This window comes from Eriocheir sinensis, chromosome 12 (genome assembly GCF_024679095.1).
Source record: "Eriocheir sinensis breed Jianghai 21 chromosome 12, ASM2467909v1, whole genome shotgun sequence".
Lineage (NCBI taxonomy): Eukaryota > Metazoa > Arthropoda > Malacostraca > Decapoda > Varunidae > Eriocheir > Eriocheir sinensis.
Genome location: NC_066520.1, coordinates 17,207,580 through 17,231,675, shown reverse-complemented (window position 1 = coordinate 17,231,675; position 24,096 = coordinate 17,207,580). Strand labels below are relative to the sequence as shown.

Genomic DNA, 24,096 nt, shown 5'->3' with positions numbered 1-24,096 from the left:
TCTTCCCTTCCCTTTTCTTTCATTCCCCTTCCCTTCCCTTCCCTTCCCATCCCATCCCTTCCCTCCCTTTCCCATCCCTCCCTTTCCCTTACTTTCCCTTCCCTTCCCTTCCCTTCCCTTCTCTTCCCTTCCCTTCCCTTCCCTTTCCTTCCCTTCCCTTATCTCTCCCCTACTTCTATCATCCCATTCTCTTTTCCGTTTATGCTGCTTTATTTTCTTACTTTCTTTATTTTCCTTCCAGTAACGTAAATACGAGAAACATCAGCAATAAGATAAAGTACACATGGGTAGTTCCTCCTTTCATCAATACGCTATCAAGTTCGTGACGTGAGAACTTCCTTTCTATTACAGGCATTCGTACGATTTCTTTATTTCCGGGTTCCTGTATGGCCACTTAACATGCGATCCTGAAGCTTGTCCGTGTAGGGAACTCAACACCATCACTGATACTCCATGCAAGTGTAAAGGTTTACATTCTTTTACCTCCAGACATTATTGAATCTGTCAAGTATGAACTCCACCGTCATTCTTATCCGTTTCTTCATTCTTCATTCATTTTTATCAGAATCTTACTATTCTTTTGATTTTTTAACCCTCGAGATACTTCATTTAATAACACTGCATCTCCTGACACGTTCCTTATATCCTTGTGTCCTCAACTATGTCCAAAAAGATTCATGCGGAGACCCTAACAACAGCAACAAAAGTAACACAACACTTCCAGTCGTTAACACCCCCCGTCGTTCAGTGGCCTTGATCAAGCTACCTGCCCTCATCAAAAGCTTTACATAACCCCTTGGCGCCCTTCCCGTGGGTGACGAAGGCCGAGGGAGAGGCAGGGGAGGAGGGTGAAGGGGCGGAAGGAAGGGGCAGGGAGGGCAGGAGGGTGTGGCGCCAGCAGACCTCGTAATTAAACTGTCAGGGGCAGGATGAGGAGGGGCGGCTACCTTAGTGAGGGAAGGGCGGGCCAGAAGAGGAGGGAAGCGCCATGTAGGGGAATTGATAGGAGGGTTAAGGAAAGAGTCATCACTTTTATGCGTCCCATCCCATCCCATACCGGTGAGGAAGGACATTTGAGGCGACAGGAAATATAACTTGCGAGGAGACTGTCTTAAAATTATGACATCTGCGCCTCGTATCCCTCTTTTGAAACCGCCGTATAAGGTATCTAGAGACTCCTGAAACACACAAACACACGCACATCCTTACGATAACCTGATTGGGGCCACTCTAATGAATTCCTTTCCGTCTCGAAATTATGACATCAACACCTTTTCTTCTTTCAAAACCGGCCATATAAAATCTCTAGAAACTCCTGAAGCACACAAACACACGCACATCCTTACGATAACTTGATTGGGGCCACTCTACTTGAATCCCTTACCATCTCGAAAATATGACATCAACACCTTTTCTTCTTTCAAAACCGGCCATACAAGATCTCTAGAAACTCCTTAAGCACACAAACAGACGCTCATCCTCAAAAGCACACGATCACATTATTCCTCAACCCTATGCACCGTCCCGCCAGGTCCACCCAGAAGCTTCAGTCCACCCCTCTGTAGGTTTCATGTCCTGGGCCGGGCCGCAGCGAGTCACCTTCCCTTGGGCCGCGTGGGGGAGTGAGAGACCCCGATGTGTATGGATTAAAACCGGAATATGTCTCTTGGGAGGGCAGAGAAATGGCGAGGAAGGCCGTTAGGATGGAGGGCAAGGGAGAGAGTGGGAGGAGAGGAAGGTACGAGAGGGAAAGTGGGAGGAGAGGACAGGAAGGACTTGGAGTTGGAAAGGCTGGGAGGAAAGATGAACGGGGAAGGGAATGAAAGACTTCAGGTATTTTTTTTTTGACGTAATAGAGCATAATTCTCTCTCTCTCTCTCTCTCTCTCTCTCTCTCTCTCTCTCTCTCTCTCTCTCTCTCTCTCTCTCTCTCTCTCTCTCTCTCTCTCTCTCTCTCTCTCTCTCGCAGGTATAATCATTTGACTCCACTACTTACCTGCGATTTTAATTTTCCAGGTAATTAGTTTTTCATCGCCAGGTGCGTCCCGTGGTCAGTCGAGTTTCGTGTTCTCAAAAATGTTCAGAATCTGCTCCCTCTCTGCCTTCATGGGAACCTCTAAAAAGCACTGATCTCTTTTACTGCTACCTTTCCAGTGAACGTAAACCTGTTTCAAACTAGAGATTCACCTCTTTTCCCTCTCATCTTTTTCTTTTTCCTTTTTTCTTGCTTTCATTTCGTTTTCATTTTTTTCTTCTTCCGTTTCATTTTTTTCCGTTCTTTCCCTTTCATTCTCTTCTCTTCCCTTCTTTGTCATTCCTTTCCTTTTCATTCCCTTCCCTTCCCTTCCCTTCCCTTCCCTTCCCTTCCCTTCCCTACATCCGTTATCCCTTTCTCTTTTCCCTTTATGCTGCCTCTCTCGTCTTTATTTTTCTTCCTTTCTTTCTCATCCCTTCCCTTCCCTTCCCTTCCCTTCCGTTCCCTTCCCTTCCCTTCCCTTCCCTTCCCTTCCCTTCCCTTCCTTTCCCTTTCCTTCTCATCCCTTCCTTTCCCTTCCCTTCTCATCCCTTCTCTCCGTTCTTATCTCTTCCATACATCAATCATCTCTTTCTCTGTTCCCCTTATGCTTCCTCTCTCTTCTTCATCTCTCTTTCTTTTCATTCCAGCAACGTAAACAGGAAAAGCATCAGCAATAAGGGAAATAATTAGGTGTCATTTTTCATTTACCAGAACCGGCAGCAGCGGTGATTTTTTTCCTTCTCTCATTATGTTACGTTTATCTTTTCACCTCCCTTCCGATAATTACTTGACCCAATCTACCATGAGTGTGCGGAGAGAGTTAACGGGTGATCAAGGAAGTGGGAGAAGGATTTTTATGGCTGGTTGTCGTATGGGTTCGTCTCTCATGCCGCAGCACCCCCGTTCGTATCCCGCTGACTTGCCCCCTGGCTGAGTTTTGAGTGCGTGGACTCTCGTGAACTTCTCTTGATGATCTATTCTTTTCGTACGTTTGTTGGAGTTGTCGTGGTGGTGGTGGTGGTTCGGGGGGAGGGGGGGGGGGGAAGGAAAGAATAGTGGTGAGGGGGGAGCACTTTCTCTCTTTCTTTCCTGTCATTTTTGCTTTCTCTGCGTCCTTGTTTGTGTGTGTGTTGTTATTCTCTGTCCGTCATTCCGTCTTTCTTTGTCCCGGTTTTTTTCCTCGCCTCAGTTTCCTAGTCCTATTTTTTCGCTAATTTGTGTCTCAGTTTCATTTCTTTTCACTCTTCCATTCACTTCTTTGTTCTCCTTTCGTATATCTGTTTTTTCGTCCATCCTCTATCTCTCTTTCGTGTCCCTTTGTGTCCTCGTTTTGTTCCTCCTTTTGTTTTTATTTCTTTCATTGTTTTTTTTTTTTTCGTTGCTTTTCCTTCCTCGTTTCCTTTTGACGTGTATTCTCTCTCTCGTCTTCGTTTTCCTCTTTTTCCTTTCCTCTCTTTCCTTCCCTCTGCTAATGTATTGCCCATTTTCCACTAAAGCAAACATATTAATTTCTCGTTCTTCCTATCTTTATTTCTCTTTGTCTCTTCTTAATCTCTCTCTTTCTCTCCTCCTCTCTTTCTGTTTTTCTGTCGTTCTCTCTTTATTTATTGCCTCCTTTCCTCCTCCTCCTCTTGATATTTTCTTTCTCGTCCGTTCCATCTTGTATCTTCTTAATTAGCCTGTGTCTGTCTGCCTTTCCTCTCCTTTCTTTTCTTCCCATTTTATCGTATTTTCTCATATTTGTCTTTTTCCTCGTCTTATTTTTATGTTCTTTTATCTCGAACCTCTCTAATGCTCTTCACGCTATAATTGTGTATAGTTATTTAATTTCCTACTTTGTTTCTCTAAAAGTTTTGGACATAATCAATTATATCTTTCATGTGTCTCTTTCTTTGGTCTTTTTCTTTTTTTCTGACATAATGGATCAAATCTTTATTCTCTGTCTCCGTGTGTCTTGTCCGTCTACCTGTCTGTCTACCCTCCTCTCTCTCTCTCTCTCTCTCTCTCTCTCTCTCTCTCTCTCTCTCTCTCTCTCTCTCTCTCTCTCTCTCTCTCTCTCTCTCTCTCTCTCTCTCTCTCTCTCTCTCTCTCTCTCTCCCCCCCCCCCCGCCATTCGTGTTCCGCATCTTTAGGGAAAAAGTCATCGCGGCGAAGGGTGGCTCGACGGTACAATGGAGGAAGGAAAAAAAGCCTGAACTTTATCTACAATGCAGCATCGAGTCGGCAGCGGGGAAAGCCGATACACGACGCCGCACGTAAATGAGAAGAGAAGCTATGCGTCGAAACAGTGTGTGATGGACATGAGCTCCCGTCCCTTCCCTTCCTTTCCCTTCTCTTTCCTTTTCTTTTCTTTTCTTTTCTTTTCTTTTCTTTCCTGTTCTTTCCTTTCCTTTACTGTTCTTTCCTTTGCTTTCCTTTCCTTTCCCTTCCTTCCCTTCCGTTCCCTTCCTTTCCATTCTTTTCGTTTCCTTTCCTTTCCGTTTCCTATCCTTTCCTTCCGTTTCCTTCCTTTACCGTTTCTTTCCTTTTGCTGCCCTTCCCTTCCCTTCCCTTCCCTTCCCTTCCCTTCCCTTCTCTTCCCTTCCCTTCCCTTCCCATCCCTTACCTCCCCATCCCTTACACGGATAACGAGACCAGGTAACTTCTTGATATCAGAGCCACTGCATCTTCGTTACATTGAAGAGAATGAAACTCCCAGATACTTCATGACATTCAAAACGTACAAGAATAATGGCTTGATATTAGTCTTACCTTCGGCTGCCCGGCGGATGCAGGAGACATAAACAAGCAATCATTTAGGGCCCCATGGACACATTGTTGGAGGGACAGGTGCGTCGAGGGTTCAATCACGCCATTCTCAGGGACGGAAACTCAAAACAAAGACTCTCCGCTCGCCGAGTCACGAGTCGCATTTGTTCTCTTGATTAGCAACGCAGAGATCACCACGTTGATAGCGGTGTCCTCCCCTCCGTGTGTGTGCGTGTGCGTGTGTCTGTGTGTGAAGGGATGGGGAACGTGTAGCTACGGATGGGTTCAGGGAGGAAGCAGCGTGTGTGTGTGCGTAAGATAACTTCACCCTATCTACGCTCCAATGAAGGAGAAGAGAAGGGGAAGGGAGGGAAGCTATTCCATCAACCCGTACGAAGCCTGCATGAAACCCGTTCTCTTGCCTGAAGCCTTCCTGCGTGCCTGCTCCACCCTAATTGACTTAACCGTGATGCCTTCTCTGCTGCCGCCGCCTCCTCTTCCTTTTCCGCGCTTCCTTCCACTCACCGGGGAGAGGGATGGAGCCTGGCGCAGAGGTGGTCAGGTTGGCAGGCCGTGGATGTGTGTGAAGTACGTGGGACCAATGGAAACGCGATAAAGGCTTCCTCTGTGTGTTTCTGGTTATTGTTCGTCTTTCTGGCTGAGTGATTGCTCTCATGGCCTTTTTTGTTTGGCTGTCGATGCGTTTGTCCCTTTCCTCTTTTGTCTGACTATCTATCTGTCTTTCTCTGTCTGTTTGTTTGTCATCGTATCCGTACGTCTGTTTGTCTGCCCCGTTGAATGATTGCTGTTCTGACCGTCCTTTTTTTTTTATACTGTCGATACGTTTGTCTTTTTCTCTTTTGTCAAACTATCCATCTGTCTTTTTTTTTCAATCCTTCTGTCTCTCTATGTATCTGTCTCTGCGTCTGTCTCTGTCTCTGTGTGCCTGTTTTGAAGATGAGGCTAACACGAACTTAATGGCAGTTGCTTTGTCGTTTTCCCGAAGACATGATGGTTGGGATAGATTCTCTCTTTTCTGTCGTGGAAGCAAAGTAATCACATCTATTTCGGGTACAGGAAAAGTGAACCCAATAACCTGTGAATATGTTTTTTCATGTTTTTGTTTGTCCTCCAGGGAAGAACTACACTCTAGGGGAAGGGTCTAACTTGCTTTGCTGGGGTTGTTTTTTTCTCCCTTTTTTTGTGTGTGGTAAGTAATGGACCACGCGCTTCCCTCCCTCTCCCTATGCCCTCGGGAGCACAGGGAGAGTAGGGAGGAATCTCTGACCTAGATTAACCATTGGGGTACGAGAATTAACTTTATTTCTTATTTTTTATCGTTTATCTTTACTTTCCTAACATCATTTACTCATAGCAACATCAGAGACAGAAATGAGTATATACAAATAAAGGACATACTTGTTGTTTTCATTGATCAAGAGGAAATGGAGGCAGAAATTGTACCTTGTCAAATAGTAAAAAAAAAAAAAAAGCGAATATGCTGTTGCACTTTTCTGATGCCGATAATGAAAGTTGTATTGATTGTTTCCGTTTATCAAGAGGAAATTAAGCCACCTATTGTACCTTGTTAAATACTGAAAAAAATAGTGTATACTGTGTAGTTTGCGGATGCCGAGAAATGGCGACGGCTGCAGTGTTAAAGGAACGCCCCATAGCTGTCAGACACCTGCGTACGGGCGGAGGAGGGTGTCCGGTGAAAGCCGCTGTTCACGCACACCTCGTTGGCTGTTTGTATTGGAAATGTAATCCTCTTAGCGCAGCAAAGCACTCAACCTTACCGAGCCTGCATGGGCGCGGCAGGCGGCGAGGCAGGCAGCGGTGTACTCCCCTCCCCTCCCTCCATCTAGCACCCTACTCCTCCCTCACCCCTTTCACCCCACATTCCCCCCCTCTCTCTCTCTCCTGCCTTTAACACCACCACCACCCTCTCCTACCTCACAACCACCACCACCACCACCACCACCACCATCTCTGCAATCACAGAAACTCCCCTCTCCTTACCTAGTACCCCACTCCTCTCTCACCCCTTTCACCCCACATTCCCCCTCTGTCTCTCTCCCCAGCCTTTGACACTACCACCACCCTCTCCTACCTCACAACCACCACCACCACCATCTCTACAATCACAGAAACTCCCCTCCCCTTACTTAGCACCCCTCTCCTCCCTCACCCCTTTCTCCCACATTCCCCATTCTTCAACCCCACTCTCTCTCCCTCACCTCCTCATCCTACATCACCACCACAACTACCACCACCATCCCGACTTTTTCCTCCATAACTACAGCCACCATCACCACCACAACCCCACAACCACAATCACAATTTCCACTCCTAGCAATACATTCCTCTTCCAACCTTACTATCCACACCACCACCATCACCACAGCCACCACCAATAACAACAACCACACCACTCTATCTCCATCGTCATTTCTCCTCCTCCTCCTCCTCCTCCTTCAACCACACCATCCTCCTTCTCTACCTCCCCCCCCCCTCTGCCACCCCCAAAGCCTCGACTCCTTAAAGCTTTTTTTACGAGTATTTTTTTTTCATTTTCTTTTTCTATTTTTTTCCGAGTTAATTTCTCTGAGTGAATTGGAGGTCTTTTTTATCGTTGTGTTGGTTGGTGTTTTCTTTCCTCCTCCTTCTCTTCCTTTTTTATTTCTTTTCCTTCTCTTTGATTGTTCGTTTTGGATTTGGATGACTTCTTTTTCCTTCAATAATGTTTCAGGTCTTTTGCACTTTTTTATATTTTTATTTTGCATCGCGTTACATTTAAAGCATATTCCACTTATTATTTTTTTTCTGTTTTAAGTTCACGTTTTACTCAGTTTGTCTTGGAACACTTGGGATTTCACTGTTTTCTCTTCTGTTTTTGTTTGTGTGTCCGGCTGTAGGTTTGTGTCTTACTCGTCTTAATTGTTTCTCTTTGTCTCTGTCACGTGTCCCGCTGTTGCTGTGATGTCTTCTCCTTTCCTCCTTTTCTTTAACGAATCCCGACAAACGCCTGCTTGGCCTTTTGGAGAAACTGAGGTGTCTATCCAGCGCCATACCTGCGAGAATGGCTTATGGCAGGAAGGGGCGGCTCGTCAGGTGTGCCCCGCGTTGTAATGATCCACTCTAGCTCGTTACGACACCCAATTATAAATAACACGTCGACTTTATCAGGAAAACACTCCTCTTCAGCCTGGGAGAAGGGGCTCAAGGACACTCCGCCTGCGTCAAGAGGCTATAAGTTCGCTTAAACAAGGAAGGGTAGCTCATAATCCGGGTCCGAGGAGTCAGAAAGTGGTCTCTCACCTTTACGAGGACAGTCACCCTGCCCCCTTCCCGTGGCAAAGGAGCTACACGGACCTCGCCTTCTCGTCCGCTGCCCCGTGCTGCCTCAAGGCCTCGCCAGCACATACAGTCACGTGGGGAGTTGCATTTACCTATCCTACAAGAGTTAAGTCCAGGGAAATTTAGAGATAATGTTGCTCTTTACTTTTTGGGAGCAGATAAGACTTTGTATACACGGAGCCAAGAGGTGGACAGCTTTAAGAGTGAAGAAGTGATAAGAAAAGTTGATTCTCCGCCGTCTGCTCTGCACCGGGTCCCGAGGGGCGTCGTGTAGGTGGTGGCGGCGGCGGATGTGAAGAGCAGCAGCGGCAGACTTGACTCGCTGTAAAAGGACGGTGGCATCCCATGTGTTCTGTGTCCATTGCCATCATCTCTGCCTTTCTTTGGGTGTCTGTCTACTTATTCGTCGATCAGCCTGTCCCTGTATTTTTCTTATGTATTTATCTAGATCTTTTAGTTTGTCTGTCTACCTATCTGTATCCATTTGCCAAGGATATTTCATTCGTTTATATATTCATTTACTTCACTGACATACGTTTACAACATTTTTTTCGAGAATACGAGGATTGCTTTCTTAGGAGATCTTTTTAGCAATCCTTAAAGATCCGGCAAATCAACACTCTGATTAGATAAGACTAGAGATTATTGGTCAATTTGTTTTTTTACGAGAAGTCCCATTCGAAAGCTGTCCGCCGTTAAGAAGGCTTTCCCGGCATATAACGTTGCTCTAAATGGCCTTTAAAGGGATGGCTGTCACTCAGGACCTAACACCACTCCTTATCCCTGGTTAAAGCTGTTACCCTTGGCATTTAAACCTCTAATGGAGTAGTGCAACATCAAAGCACGCTGGATCAGGACAGCTTGTATATAATTGAAGGACGGCGCGTCACCTGCCATATGTTACCCTTTTGTGCAGAGAAGCGGGTGAGGAGGCGGGAAGGTCCTCGTGCTCCTCGTCTTGAGTTAGTTTACGGCTTTGTATGAATGGCCGGATCATCTGAGTGTCGCAGAGAATGGGTGGCTGTCAAGTGTGTAGAAGGGGGGGGGCTGAAGAGGGTTAAGGACTGATAAATTTAAGAGGCTCTGTGAAACTGCGAGGCCTAACAGCTGGGTTAAACGTTCATGCTTGGTTACTATGAGTGAGAGCGAGTATGAGACAGTGAGAGAGAGACGGTGAAAGTGAAACGGTGAGAGTGAGACGGTGAGAGACGGTGAAAGAGACGGTGAGTGAAAGAGAAAGGGGAGAGAGAGGGAGGGAGAGAGGGACTGGTCTGCTGGAGAGAAAAAGTTTAAGGCGGCTCATAACTTTTGGGAAGGGAAGGCAAGTTGGAGGCAGCTTGTATATCGTCTTTGAAAGGAAAGTAATAAAGAAGTTAATGATTTTTTGTTAATATATAATTGGGAAGTCAGGAGGCAGCGTATTTTTTTAGAGCTGAATTCCCCTTTAACTGGTTACTTTATACATCCTTTACCAATTACCTAACTAAATCTTTTACTACTATTAATGTTTCCATCATTACTACGACTATTACTTCTATTACCACCACGTTTATACTCTTCCTACTACTGCTATTACTACTGCTTCTTTTTCCGTCCCTTCCCCTACCTTTCCCTTTCCCCATCTCGTCTTCATTCTTCTCTTCTTCTTCCTCTTCATCCTCTGTCTACTCTTTTATCTTTGGGTCTCTCTTCATCATTTTCACACACGATTTACTTCGCCATCTCGCCTCACCACTTTCGTCCCCTTGTTCCTCCTTCTCCTTTCCTCCCTTCCTCAGTTCTCCACGCCATTACCTCCTTTCCTTTCTTTACAGTTTCCCCTTTCTCCCTTTCGCCGTGCTTGTTTTATTTCTGTTGATTGTCTTTTTTCCGCCATTTTTTTCTGACCTTCGCAAATTGTAAACTTAAACGCCAATTGGAGACGTGAATTTCCTCATGCAATTTATCGCGTTCATTCCTTTCCCTCTTTTTTCGTCTGTCGTCAGTCCCGAAATTTTATCACCGGGTTAATTTTTCAAAGTGTCATTTATCCTTCATTAGTCTTCATTTGAGTCGCTTCCTTTCTGTAACTAATTTCTGTGTGGCCGTGGGTGTGTGTGTTTGTTTGTGTGTTTCATTCTTCTCTCTTCTCGGCCTGTTTAACTGTTGCTTTTCTCTCTATTCTCTCTTCGTTTTGCACCTATACCTCCATATCCCATTTTTTCTTTCGTCTTCTTGTCCCTTTTCTATCTTTATCCTTGTGTTTCTTAGCTATTTTTCACCAATACATTATTTTTTCATAGTATATATCCCATCAGTCCGAATTCCTTCCTTCTATGATAATGTTAACCTTTGTCTCTAACTCAATCCGTATGTCGAACAGAATACTTCAACTACTTATGGAATGTAGAGCCTTTTAAGTTAATTTGCTGATAGTTACTGATTGGGAGCCGATCTTATAAAACTTCAACCAATTTATTGGCGAGCGAGTGCGATAGCGAGTGAGTGAGAGAGTGAATGAGAAACGAAGGGAATGTGTTAGTAAGATAGAGTGAGTGAGTTGGTGCGTTGGATAGTGGGAAGGGAGTGAGTTAATCAGGAAGGGAGCGATATGATAAGGGAAAGACTGAGAGAGTAAATATGGCGTGAGATGCAGTAGTAGCTGGTTTAAAGTTTCCCTTTTACTCCCTCTCACGTTACTGAAAATAATAAGAAAATTTATGACCTCACCTTTAGTAGTTGAGAGCCAGGTAACCAACCGACGCACGACCCCTTCATTCCCTCTTAACTTTTATTGCCACTAATATTAACGCTGCTTTGTTATGTTGGATTATTACCATATTCCTGTTTACTCTGCGTGATGTTGTGGAAGTGAAAAACGGAGTGTAGGGTCTCACGGTCATTAGGTGAGGGTCCATGGGAGAGAGAGAGAGAGAGAGAGAGAGAGAGAGAGAGAGAGAGAGAGAGAGAGAGAGAGAATTAGAAAGAGAGAGACAGTAGAAAAAGAGGGAAAGGGTCCTCTAATTATAGTTATTTTCCTTCTAAGACGCGAGAAGTAAACGAAGCGAATTAGCAAGCATCTTGTATCTTTCTTCGCGTTGAGTGGTTAACGAAGTGTAACAGCAAACAGAGGAAGAATTAATGGTCCAATACTGGGGTGTTCGCATTGTCCGCCCTGAAACCGTCGAGTAATGTAAATATGGCTGGCTGTACCCGTAGACTTTTTCGCGTCCCACCAAGTAGTTCTTTGCCCGTAGCTCACAGTCTTTTGGAATTTAGTGCCTCTCTTTTGGAAACCTCACTGAATAATCTTCTGCTGATCACTTTGTAGGCGATAAATGTTTCGGGGGGTTACCTGAGTCTTTATGCTGTTGAATTAAATGTTTTAAGTGTCTCTTAGAGCTGTGATTCATAAAGCTGATGCTAGATAATAATGCAGATAATAATACACAGATGCACATAACCGCCCATGATGCTAACAGGTTTTGTAAAAAGCAGTCTTCTTGAAGTCATGTCGCCAAATTCCTCCAAACTTCTGAGTTCTGAGTCGCAGCGGGAGGAGGAATGGCATCGTTCTCGACTCTGTAATGTTTCTCCTTTGATCCTCAGCTGCTCAGTGTGTATCTCGCAACAAAACTTTCATAGTTTTTTCTCTAGCCAGAAATTGGATCAACAGCAGCTCGTATAATACCCCTTGTCAGACGAGGCTAATAATGTTGGGCAAAATCCTTTCTTTGATCTGCTACACGCCGCCCGCCTCCATACTTGATCCAGGGCGGCGGGTAGGCAAACAAGTGGCACTGCCTTGACCTTGCCGCATGTCCGCCGTGTGTGTGTGTGTGCCGGCGGGGTTTGTTCTCCCCGATACTGCTCGCCAGAAACATGTGCGGTCCTTATCGAGGTCCCCGTGATATCATTATCCGCCTATATAGTCTCTGGTGTCAGGGCCAATTACAGTTTGTTTAGGCGGCTTTCTGGAATCCTGGCAAACTTTTCCTTCTATCCTTACTCATCTCATTTTTCGCCTGTCGTCCGTCTTTCCGTCTAGCCTGGTAATTTTCCTTCTACCTGTACCCACGACAATCGTAAACCTCTCACGTTCTTTTGGGTACGTCTCGCTGGCTGTATTGTTTTCCTTCGTCTGTAAAAAATGCAGCAGTGTGTCATAACAAAAGTATTTCCCGGCGCCCTTTGCTTCACAACCTACTCTGTGTTCTGTATATGTATGTGTAAGTTTGTATCAGGGATGGGGTCGATAGCATAAGTATGATGTTAACCATTCCATTTCCATTATATACGATGAGTTGGGTTGGAAAATATGGCTGATGGGAAACCTACGTAGACGATACAAGAAATTTTCTATCAAGTGCACGTGTATAGAGACAGTGAGGCCGAGGATAAGAAGTCGGCCTCCGCTTCCCCGTTCTTAGTTCGCTGAAGACTTTGATATTGAGATGAGAATACCAGGCGACCAAGGCTACGTCTGGCGCTGACAGCTAGAGAGGAAAGCCGGAGAACCTTCTGCATCGGAAATGAGTGTGTGTGGGTCTTTCCCTCGCCCCTTCCAGCGTCTTGGGGGGCAGGGTCGTGAGGGCATTGAGAAGACGTGATTAATGCTACGCGAGTCTTGAGGGAGTGGTCTGAGGGCGCCTCGCACACGATGCATGAAGCGTTTCCAAGTATTCTGTCTTGCTTTAACGTCTTCCTCTTTCTCGATACACTCCGGGGAGTTGATGTACCCTTCTCCAGTCGAGGGGAAAATGTACAGCCTGCGTTCGGGGTCCTGGAGAACTGAGGATCGTTCGGCGAAACTTAAGAAAACAAGAAAAGAACAGAACTAAATCATTTCACACAAAACTCAGTTAAGAAGAAAAGCAAAACCGCTCAAACATGTCACGTACCGATCAGAGGTTCTTGAAGTACTTAATTTATTCCCCGCATTGATTTATCCTTCATTATATGCGAATTATTCACCAACTTTGTACGCGTTTGTGACCTCTTTCTCTCCCTCGCTCCGGGTCTTTCCGTTTACCTCACACTTCATTGGTCGTGATCTTCCATAGTTTTCCCGTGACCTTGTGTTCAGTTCCCTTTCCCTTCGCCTCGCGTTCTCCGCTCCGTCCCCACTTCTGCTTTCTTCACTCGCACTCACCTTCCCTCATTCTGGACGGATATTGGCTCTGAATGGAGAAGAAAATTAAGTAAATAGTGAGTATGGGTTTTGTTTTGAAAGGAGAACGAGAGGGGGAGGAGAAAGATGAGGAGAGGGGAGGAAGGAGGAGGAGGAGGAGGAGGAGGAGGAGGAGGAGGAGGAGGAGGAGGAGGAGGAGGAGGAGGAATTGTACGAGGAGGAGGAGGAGGAGGAAGTTGGAAAAGCAGAGTAAACAGCAGAGAAGAAAGACTGAACCGGAACTCTGTTTAACAAAGGTCTTCAAACTCCTTTTACTGTAACACTGAGTAATTACTGCAAGATTAGGTCTTTAGATCATTTGTGTGTATACTTTTCTATATATTATTTTTCTGAAACTAGAACATATATATTACATACTTTTACATATATTTTCTATACCTGCAAGACTTCAATTTATTAACCCTGGAAACGTATACTGTCTAGCTCCAGTATTATGGTTTATTAAGTTTACTGATCTGTATTTTTATGAACTGCCATCACCAAAATGCATCACTTTGCACTAGAACTAACAGCTGAATGGAAATTACGCTTGATAGGAGGCATTAAAGTTGTAATCCATAAAGTGAGTCTTGTCTGGCGTTACACATTGTCAATCCACGCCCACGCTTTTGCTTTTTATCTTCCAACGCCGTCCGAGTCGAGTCATCCCGGTGCATCAGACTGCTTGATGAGACCATTAGGGAAACACGAAGCTATTACCACCTCCGCCGTCTTTTTTGTTTTGTGTGTATATGTGTGTGCGTGCTGGCTTATCTGTTTCCTTCTGTAGCCATTTTCTCTCTCTCTCTCTCTCTCTCTCTCTCTCTCTCTCTCTCTCTCTCTCTCTCTCTCTCTCTCTCTCTCTCTCTCTCTTGTTCTTTATTTTTCAAGTATTTTTTTTTTCCAAAATTTTCCCTGAATTTACACTCAAGTTCTATATCACATAACTCTCTCCATTCTTTTTTCTCCCCTTCTCTTTCATTACATTTTCTTTCCTTTTTCCCTTCCCTTCCCTTCCCTTCCCTTCCCTTCCCTTCCCTTCCCTTCCCTTCCCTTCCTTTCCCGTTCCCTACCATCCCCTCCCTTCCCTTTCCTTTCCATACCATCCCTTCCCTTTCCCTCCCCTCCTCTCCTCTTTTTTCCCCTTTCGCTCCCTCTCCTCTCCCCTCTTCATTTTCCCTCCTTCCATTTCGTAATATGAGAGGAAACAGCAGGGAGGGGATTTCAGAGCCGTAGTATCATTTTTTACGCCCACGGAGCAAAGTACACAAGGCCAAAAGAGGTAAATGGAAGCTCACATATGCATAATGGGAAGGGACGGTATTCATCACGAGCGACACCAATAATGTAAAAGTAATAGCGGACAGATGACGAATTATAAAATGATGGAAAAAGCGTCTTTGTTTCACGTCAATTCACAATGCATTGCTGGGACCTTGAAACATAACAAATTAATTTTCTCTACAACATATTCAGGTAAGCCTAGTAAAGAACGCGTGTCATTAACAACATTAATCTGCAAGGCAACGCTTTAGGGCAGAGTGTCCGACGCAAAGGAAAATTTTAAATGTCGAGTTTTCGCGCTAAGCCACAATTAGGGGTATAGCATCGCCCGTCATAATTATACAGGCCGCAGCGGCGCCGTGAGTCTGGTGCTAATGGCGCGGTAAATAGCAGGGCAGGTGCGAGGGAGAGGCTGAGTGGTGGCGGAGAGGGGTGAGCGGGACAGTCTGGAGAGCGAGAGCGAGGGGAGGAGAAGAGAGGAAGGAAGGACAGGAAAGATGAAAGGGATGAATAGAAACAGGAAATGGAGGTAGAGTGGAGGGGGGAGGGAGGTGCTGGAGTGGAAGAGAAGTGGTTTCACTAAAGGAGTGTTGTGGAGGCGTCGGTGCCGCCAGCCAGCGCCTCGACGTGGGATGTGGTGAGGCGTTGTGGGCCTGCGTCCGTACAGAAGGTCAAGGCTACTACACATTAATGTATTAATGGTATGGGATGCACATTAATTACACGCAGCTATATTATTTACCAGATGCATTTTTTCCCATTTGTTAAGCCAAAACTGTTGTATTCAATTAAATATTACAGTGACATGGATTATTATTATTATTATTATTATTATTATTATTATTATTATTATTATTATTATTATTATTATTATTATTATTATTATTATTATTATTATTATTATTATTATTATTATTATTATTATTATTATTATTATTATTATTATTATTATTATTATTATTATTATTATTATCATTATCATTACCATCATTTTTATTATTACACGCGTGAGCGTGGCCAGCAGGTGCGGTGAGCGGCAGGTGATATTAAAAGCACAACTGACCGATGTTCTCTCTTTTCATTCTTTTCCAGGATACAATTGATAAATACACATCCATATCGTAGCTTTATTGGCACTATCAGGTAATTTGTGAGGAATACAGCTAAATATAACAAACTGAATAGCAGGGACACAGTGTATGTTGATCATGCAAAAGGAAAGATTCAAATAATTACACTTAGGTGTGTGGGCTGCCTTTATCTCGCCGCGGCTTGTTAGTGAGGCTTGGAGAGCCATTATCTACTCGTTGTTACACACGGCGGCCGCGTGCCTCCCACAGGCCCGGGCGGCGGGCCATTCCCTGCACCTGTGTTAATGGCCGCGGCGCCGCGACTCCCGCCCGCTGCGTGTTTTGCTACTGGAACTATTACATATATATATATATATATATATATATATATATATATATATATATATATATATATATATATATATATATATATATATATATATATATATATATATATATATATATATATATATATATATATATATATATATATATATATATATATATATATATATATATATATATATATATATATATATATATATATATATATATATATATATATATATATATATATATATATATATATATATATATATATATATATATATATATATATATATATATATATATATATATAAATATAAATATATATATATATATATATATTTATATTTATATATTTGCAATATATCGTCACACGGAATTATATTTAAGCCGTGTTGTTTTGATTGCTTTGCACGGCTCCTGCTGTAGTAATGGGCGTTAGGTTTGCGTCATAAAAATCAAAGCATTAAACATAAATTGAATAATGCTCTTTTCTTTTTCGGTCTTCAGCAGATGCAACTGATGGACGGACCCGGAATGACATTCATTGTTTTTTCAAGAAACATCGTGGCCGCCACAAAGTGAGTGACCCGGTGTGAGTGAAGTGTGGTGAATCGTAATAAAGACATGAAGAACACGGTGCATGTCAACTATAACAAAATGTGACGGACATGGCAGACGTGCCTATTGCCTGCAGGGAGTAAGACTCAACGACCATCGCCACCACCACCACCACCATCACCATCACTCGAAGCATCGCTCGCCCGCGGCCATTCTCAGTGAGATGCACGGTAAGTGTCTGGCTCCTTACTATTCATTGCTCTTTTCTCTGAATGTAAGGTTCGTTCTTGTTGCACATTGCTCTGCCCTTTCTGTGTCGGCCTTGTCTGTCTCGTCAGTCAGTCATTGCTTCACTTCCACGCACACGCGGTGGTATATGACACTGAGGATAATTTTGACTGAAGGTAGTGGAACATTACTATCGTGACTAGATATCATGAGTTACTGGCATGCTGTAATAATGCATAACATTTTGGTTTGTATGATAATTGATGCTCTACCTTTTACATATAAAAGTGTGGACTTGATCCTAAATGGTGAATGCACTTCAAATGGGTTTAGATTAGTCGCTTCCATTACTTTAAAAAAAAACAATATTAGCCCACTAAAATTACCATGTCTTGCTATCCTTCTGCACGCCATAATATTGTTATTTCATTTTCGTAATTGTAATTGTAATTGATTTTTGGGATCTGCTATCTTGATTTTTAGGTTATGTCATATTGTTAGGGAATATTGAAATTTTCCGACCTCTTTCAATTTGGGACCGTAATATGAAGGTGTTATCAGCGGTCTTCCTGAAAGTGAGAAACCGCAATAAGGTGTGATGAATGTGTGAGGGGTGAGGCCGCATACCCAACCCGGAACTAGGACGAATATCGCGTTCTGATTCATGTCTCGCGCTTCCTCATCATGACCACCACACTAGACCCATGCGAGGTAAATATGCAGCAATGAGGTTATGTTATTATCTGCTCTGTTGGCGTCGGTCAATTTTATGCTGAGAAAATGAAGAAAACGAAGAAAAGAGTAAATGAACTGCATATAAATTCTATTAAGGCAAAATATGTGATATGAGGCGCATCGTATCGAAAAGGGTAAGGTATTGCCTTCTAAGCGCTTTTCTGATGAAGCCGAGGACTTTTAACGAAGGATCCATTACGCTCTGACTACCCCTGATTACCTCGCCGGGGGTAATTAGTTCCCGGATGATGACACCTGGACTAGGCAGCTTAATCTTGATGGCCCGTGATGGCCGGAAAAAAAAAAATCTATAATGAGGAAGCTCTTTATTTTAGCGAAGCCCTTCCGTGACGTGTTTATACCATGACGGAAAACATTGACGCCGGTGATTCGAAAACTGCCGCGAAAGCTTATAGATTGTGGCATGACGGAGGTAAGACTAGTGAACGAAGCTTATGTGGCAACGGGAAGCAAGACAACATACACGGAGAAGAAAAAAGATATCGTAAAAGCTATAGTGGCGCCAGTGATACAAAAACTGCCAGAAAAGTTGATATACCGAGGCCTGACGGAGGTAAGACTAGTGAACGAAGCTTATGTGGTAACCGGAAACAAGAGCACTTGAACGAAGAAGAAGAAAAAAAATATCGTGGAAGCAATCGATTAGAAGCAAAGACATGGATGAAACAATAAGCCCTCCGGAGACGATTCACAATTAAATACGCAACTCGATATAGATAGAAAGACAGACGGGCAAGCAGGCAAAGCTGAAAATCGCAAAAACGAAAAGGAAACTCGCAGTGGGATGCCTTAACAACGACTACAAATGCAAACGTAAAGGAAGTTGTCGTATTTGGTCCAGCTGTCTTGATACCGCTCTCTTGATAAATGACTGCATATTTGTAGTGCGAAAATGATCAGCAGAAGAATGTGACTATAGATCCCACAGTTCATTCAAAACAAGCCAACGATATCCAGTACTCAAGGGGCAGATGTAGAACGGGTCTCGCCTCCCAACACGACACCCTCTGGAGCACTTCAACGGACTCGCAGCACACAGGGACGGGATGAGCGACCAAGGCTTCGGCGCAGAGATGGCGCTGGCGTGGCGTCATCTGCATAAACAGCCACTTTGTCCGCCGCGCCGAGCCACATGTATCGAGTATAAACAATAGAAAAGAAATGCTCTCTTCAGGAACGGAGATTGTGTCTGCCTTCCTCCGCGCCTTCCGTGTCTTGTTTCAGCGGTGTTTGTCTGTCTGATTTACGTTTTCAGTCCCCTCCATTGATAACATTTTCAATTTTTAATGTATATGAATATGTTCGGGGATGTGAGGGAAAAATATTACGGAGGAGGTGAAGGAAAGGTTAGGCATGAGGTAGATAGGGCCAGCGATGATAGTGAAAGAGGGATATGTAATGATGAATGGGAAGGGAGAGATGAAAATAGGTAAGAAAACTGATCGAGGTGTATGATAAATATGGAGAAAGGGTGATAGACAAGATATATGGCGAAAGATGACGACTGAATAAAAAAATACTATACTGCAAGGACGAAAAAGGAGGAGAATGAATAGCAAGAGGGTGATACGTTTAGAGGAGTCATTTAGGAAAGTTTTGTATGAGGGTAATAGTAAAAACAGTCCTGCTATAAGGTTTGAAAAAGATGGGGTAATGATGAATGAATGGGAAATTGGCGAAAATAGGTATTGGAGGGTGATATTACGGGGTTTAGTGAGGGTAGTAGCTGTAACAAGGACGCTTAACAAGGTATGAAGCAACCACTAGCAATGAAACAACCACCAAACATTACATAAAATACTTGTCATGCTACCTTATATTAGCGTCGACAAAATAAAAGTTCACGGGAGCTCAGAGTGAAAGTAAAACATTTCTTCAATTATTCTGAAAAGGGGGACTCAAATAAAGCAAATATACAGCAAGCATTTCTGAGTGTCAACAGGGACCTTGGTAGTGACGCTCAATGTGAAATATATATACTGGTGCGATATCTTTTTTTCTTTTTGTTAAGGGGTCGAGTTTTGAGTGTCATTAATTATTGAGGATACGCTATACATCGTTACCTCTCATTACTTATAATTGCTGTATAATTAATAGACTCCAACGTGTTTTTTTTATTTTATTCCTCCTCGGGCGCTGATAAATAATGTATTCATAACACGTGACTTCCAGGTCCCTCTAATTGCAAGGGGGCGAAGTGTGGGTAGCTCAGCGCGGAGAGTTGTGGGGACTTTGAAAAGCTGCCCAGGGTGTGTTCACTCTATTTGAAGCTTATTTTTAGTTAGTGAAAGAGTTATGTAGACTTAGAACAGTTACCGAGTGATTGTTAACTATTTGAAGTTTAGTTTAAGGTAAGGAAAGAGTTGAGTCGACTTTTAACAGCTGTCGAGGGTGTTTTTACTCAATTTGAATCTTCTTTTTAGTTAGTGAAAATGATGCACAATCGAATATACTGTTAAACTGGTTAGTATGAGCCCTACAGTTTTATATTACACATGGAGAAGATAAATAATACTTCCCATTTACTCTTTTTAACCTTGGTGGCCGATAAGTGAACTAAACGATAAGCAACAAAACCCCATACCAAAACCCACCATATTTCTCCTTATCCTTATCACTCGACACCTCATGCTTCCTGCCAGACCTTAGTGTTATATTTTTCTGTTTTCCGGTCGGCGTGAGGGACAAGTAACCTTCCTTTTTTTACCCTATATCGGTGACCTGGAAGAACATTTATCGCCTTGGAGATCGTCCAACACCCAGGTAATTCATTGCCGCCCAATCGTTCACGGTGTTCCTTCGGCCGAGACTCATTTGGCTCCGAAGAGAGCGCATGGTTCCAAGGTAGTTTGTCACGGTGTTCGTCTCTTGTTTTATTCGTTATCCTCCTATTTATCGCCCCGAAGACTGCATGGTTTCACGGTAGTTTGTCACGGCATTCGTCTCTTGTTTTGTTCGTTATCCTCCTCCTTATCGCCCCTAAGACTGCATGGTTCTAAGGTAGTTTGTTATATCGTTCCTCTCTTCTTCGTTCATTGCCCTCCTTCATATCGCTTCGAAGACAACGCAAGCTTCCAAGGTAGTTTGTCCCTGCGTTCTTCTCTTCTTCGTTCATTGTCCTCCTCCTTATCGCTCATAAGACTGCATGGCCCCAAGGTAGTTTGTCATATCGTTCTTCTCTTGTTCATTGTCCTCCATAATATCGCTCCGAAGGCAACGTTTCGATTTCAAGGTAATTTGTCAAAGCGGCCTTCTCTTGTTGGTTCGTCGTCTTCCTTTACTTCGATATCCGTTTCTTGAATAATTGAGAGAACGGAATATCAGTCATTGTTATGTAATGAGTGGCGTGCGTGTGTTAGGTGTTCGTATTGATCCATCGTTTATAGGTCCCTTCATTAGTTCGTATCGGCGTCCGTTCCTTGAATCCGTGGAAGAATGTTCTTTATATCACTTCAGTTATTACGTTCTGTGAGTGGATGATGTGTGTTCCTGTACTGTTGGCCCATCCTTAACAGAGGCATGGTAACTTTAAATTGACAATCGGATGACAAAGAGCTCGATATTTTTTAAAGTATTTAGTCACATTGTTATTTCCTGTACTCTACTTTTATAAGATTTAACCCCTTGACTGCGGATTTCCTACAAGAAGACATCACCAAGCTACAGGAACGGAACAAAAAGTGGCTACTACAATTCAATGAAGAGAAATGGAAAGTCATGCACCCTTGGAGGGGAAATCCAGCAGACCAGTACCACATGGGAAACACTCCACTATCCACCAGAGAGGCAGAGAAAGACCTGGGACTATATGTTACCAGGCTACCAGGGAAGGAGAAATTCGTGCCAATCGCAGCGGACGGGTTAAGTACTCTAAATATCATTCTTCAAGGCGCGGGGATTATCTTGTAAACAGGCGAGCAGCAGTTTGTTACTCTGGCCAAACACTCTTGCTCATGCCGCGAGACGAAGTGAGTGGCGCGCGCCGAGTTCCTCCCGCCCGCCAGCTCCCGCGACCCCAAACGAATACCTGCCCCGTCGACAAAGGGCCTTTATTGTTAAACTTGTGCGCAAAAGTATCTGTGACTATTCTTTTATTTGAATAGTTAAAGAGTTGTTCAGTGAGACGGCGGGCCAAAGTTTGGGGACGTTAATGACAGGAGGATTCTTGACATGATGGGTAAAGGAAACAAGGAATATTTTATGCGTAGGTCTCAGGTCGGTGTTCTTAGACGCCTTCTTTTCATATATTAATCATTTATAAAGGCCAAGAAAGGGGTTAAACGCGTCCCCATGAGTGTTGCTTTACGTTCGCGGTTCAGAAACTTTGTCAAACTACCACCCTGGCCATGAAATTACCCCTGGAAATGCCCAAAACTCATACGAAAGCCGAAATGTTTAAGAATATGACCCTCAGTGTTAAGTTTAGTTCTCCACTCACACTTAGTTATGCAGCGTGACCTCACAGGAATTCCTCGCACCGGAAGTTTTTTTGGGGCGTGAGAGACAGTTGCTATTACTGCTGGGAGGAAGGGAAAGGAAAACACAAGTGTAGAGTTTTGTTAACGTTACCGACATGCCTTTGAATCTGCCGCCTCGGTCCCATGGGAGGAAAATCGTGCCCATCTCTCAGTGTTCCTACACTCTAAAAGTTCTGTTATTTTCCCCGTATAATCATCCAACGATAGAGGTTAAGAGGATACACCGTTGAACCGTTTCCACGCATCACCTGATCCCGCAAGAGGGAGGGATGTGGGCTGGAAGCTGTGTATCACTTATTTTTTCTCCGTTTTTTATTACCACGGTTTCTTCTTTTTTACGTATATTCAAGGGGGAGTTCAGGGAAGGATTTGGGGAGGGCGAGGAGGAAAAAAGTATATTAATGGAAGTGGAAGAAATGGGAAGCGAGGGGCGTGGTGTTGGTGCCTCAGGTAAAAGAAAATCAATTGAAGCAAAATTTTGTCGAAGTGGCGTCGAGTAGTGTAGGGTCAGCAGGGAGTGTGTGCGTGGTGCTCCGGGTTCTTGATGGAGCTGTCAGGAGAATCAGAAGGAGTATGGAGGCAATAGACACTCCCGACTCTAACCGTGATTGGAAGAGCCGAATACGAAAAAGAGTACATAGATTTTCCTTTTACTATGCCATAGTTTATCTTGTTTGTCTTGTTTTGTCTTTTCTGATTGCATAACGCTGTCCTCGCCATTACATTTTCGATCTTTTGAGTTGTCATATTTTTTTGCCCGCGGTACTTCATGATAAAATCGCCTTTGTGTGTGTCTGTGTTTGTGTATCTGTGCTTGTTTTTGTTGCGTCCAAAGCCTGTTCCATTCCTCCATTGTTTCTCCCTTCCTCTTGTAACATTTGCAGTTATATTTCCATTTCCAGCGGCGGGCCAGTTTTCTCTTTCGGATCTCCTATATTTTCCCTTTTTTCCATCTCGTGTCCGAACTCAATTATTTTTTTATTTTATTCCGTCTTATTTTTGTTTTCAGTACAGTTTATTCACTATCATTTTTTTAGTTGGTTATTTTTCTTTTATATCAATTTGATTTTACATTTGTTTAACTACTGAGTGGATTGTGTCTTTAGTCAGTCAGTTAATCAGTCCTCATTGGGTGATGTGCTAAATAGGGCTTTCCAGGGGACACTCAAGTATACGTATGTCACCAAGCCATTTTAAATCTGACTACACAATTCGTTCCTTTCCCGTTTTCTTTTTGTTGAGGCAGCGTCATGCGGGCCTTCATTCATTTCTTTGTTTTGCTTTTGACTTCCTCCTTTGCTGTAAAAAAAATCAGTAACTAGATGAGACTGCACCTTAATGATCATCTTCCTTCAATTGGATGAGGCGTGATGTGGTAGGCATGCCAGAGAGAGCAGGGTCGATAACGTGCATATTGAAGCAAGTTGAAGGGAAGGTACTGGGTGAAGGGGACATTTCAGGGCGTGTATGTGTGTCGGGGTGAGTACGGTGTTGCCTGACTAACGACTCGTGCTGTTTGCTGGTGATTGGCGTGAGCTGGGATGGCTGCGATGTCTGGGTGAGGTAGAGTGATGAATGGGTTGTGCGTTATACCGCTCCGCTACTGGTGGTGGTGATGAGTGGTGGATACCGGCTTGTCTGCCTCTGATAAAGCGTGCAAGTTACGCGGAAATTGTTGAGATGGATTGCTTACATTCATCGTGCTTGGTTTAAATGCAACATACGAGGCCTTGAAGACGTCCCTTTCGCGGTGATTGGTGAAGGTGTAAGTTTTCATTACTAGATGTGGTTTTCTTATGCTTTGCTACCAGCGTGTTAGTCGATAGCCGGGTCCGAGGGTTGCTCTTAGGGGACAAGTTGGTTTAGTACTTATTCGGTGATAAAAACCCTTCACTGAACCAGACAAATGAACTTCCTTACGGCTTCGATATATTTTACCGACGCTTAACCATTTTATGAGTACAATGGATCACCGGCTTTGAGTTTTTGTGTAAAGAATGGGCCATTAACAACCTTAACCAGAAAGAAAAACCGCAAGAAAGAAATGTGAAATGGAAGCCTTTCAAGAAATGTAAAATATTTTTCATTGTGTCTGCGATGAAAAGCCTTTAGACGAAGG

At 43.6% G+C, this 24,096-nt stretch overlaps 1 long non-coding RNA gene across 1 annotated transcript in view; it reads left to right on the top strand.

Moving 5' to 3' along the window:
- The window catches only part of LOC126997509 (uncharacterized), a 105,533-nt gene that overhangs the window by 25,618 nt on the left and 55,819 nt on the right, over nucleotides 1–24,096 (top strand). The window contains exon 3 of the long non-coding RNA XR_007752164.1: nucleotides 16,465–16,745. This is a non-coding gene — a long non-coding RNA (uncharacterized LOC126997509). The remainder of the gene's footprint in view (nucleotides 1–16,464; nucleotides 16,746–24,096) is intronic.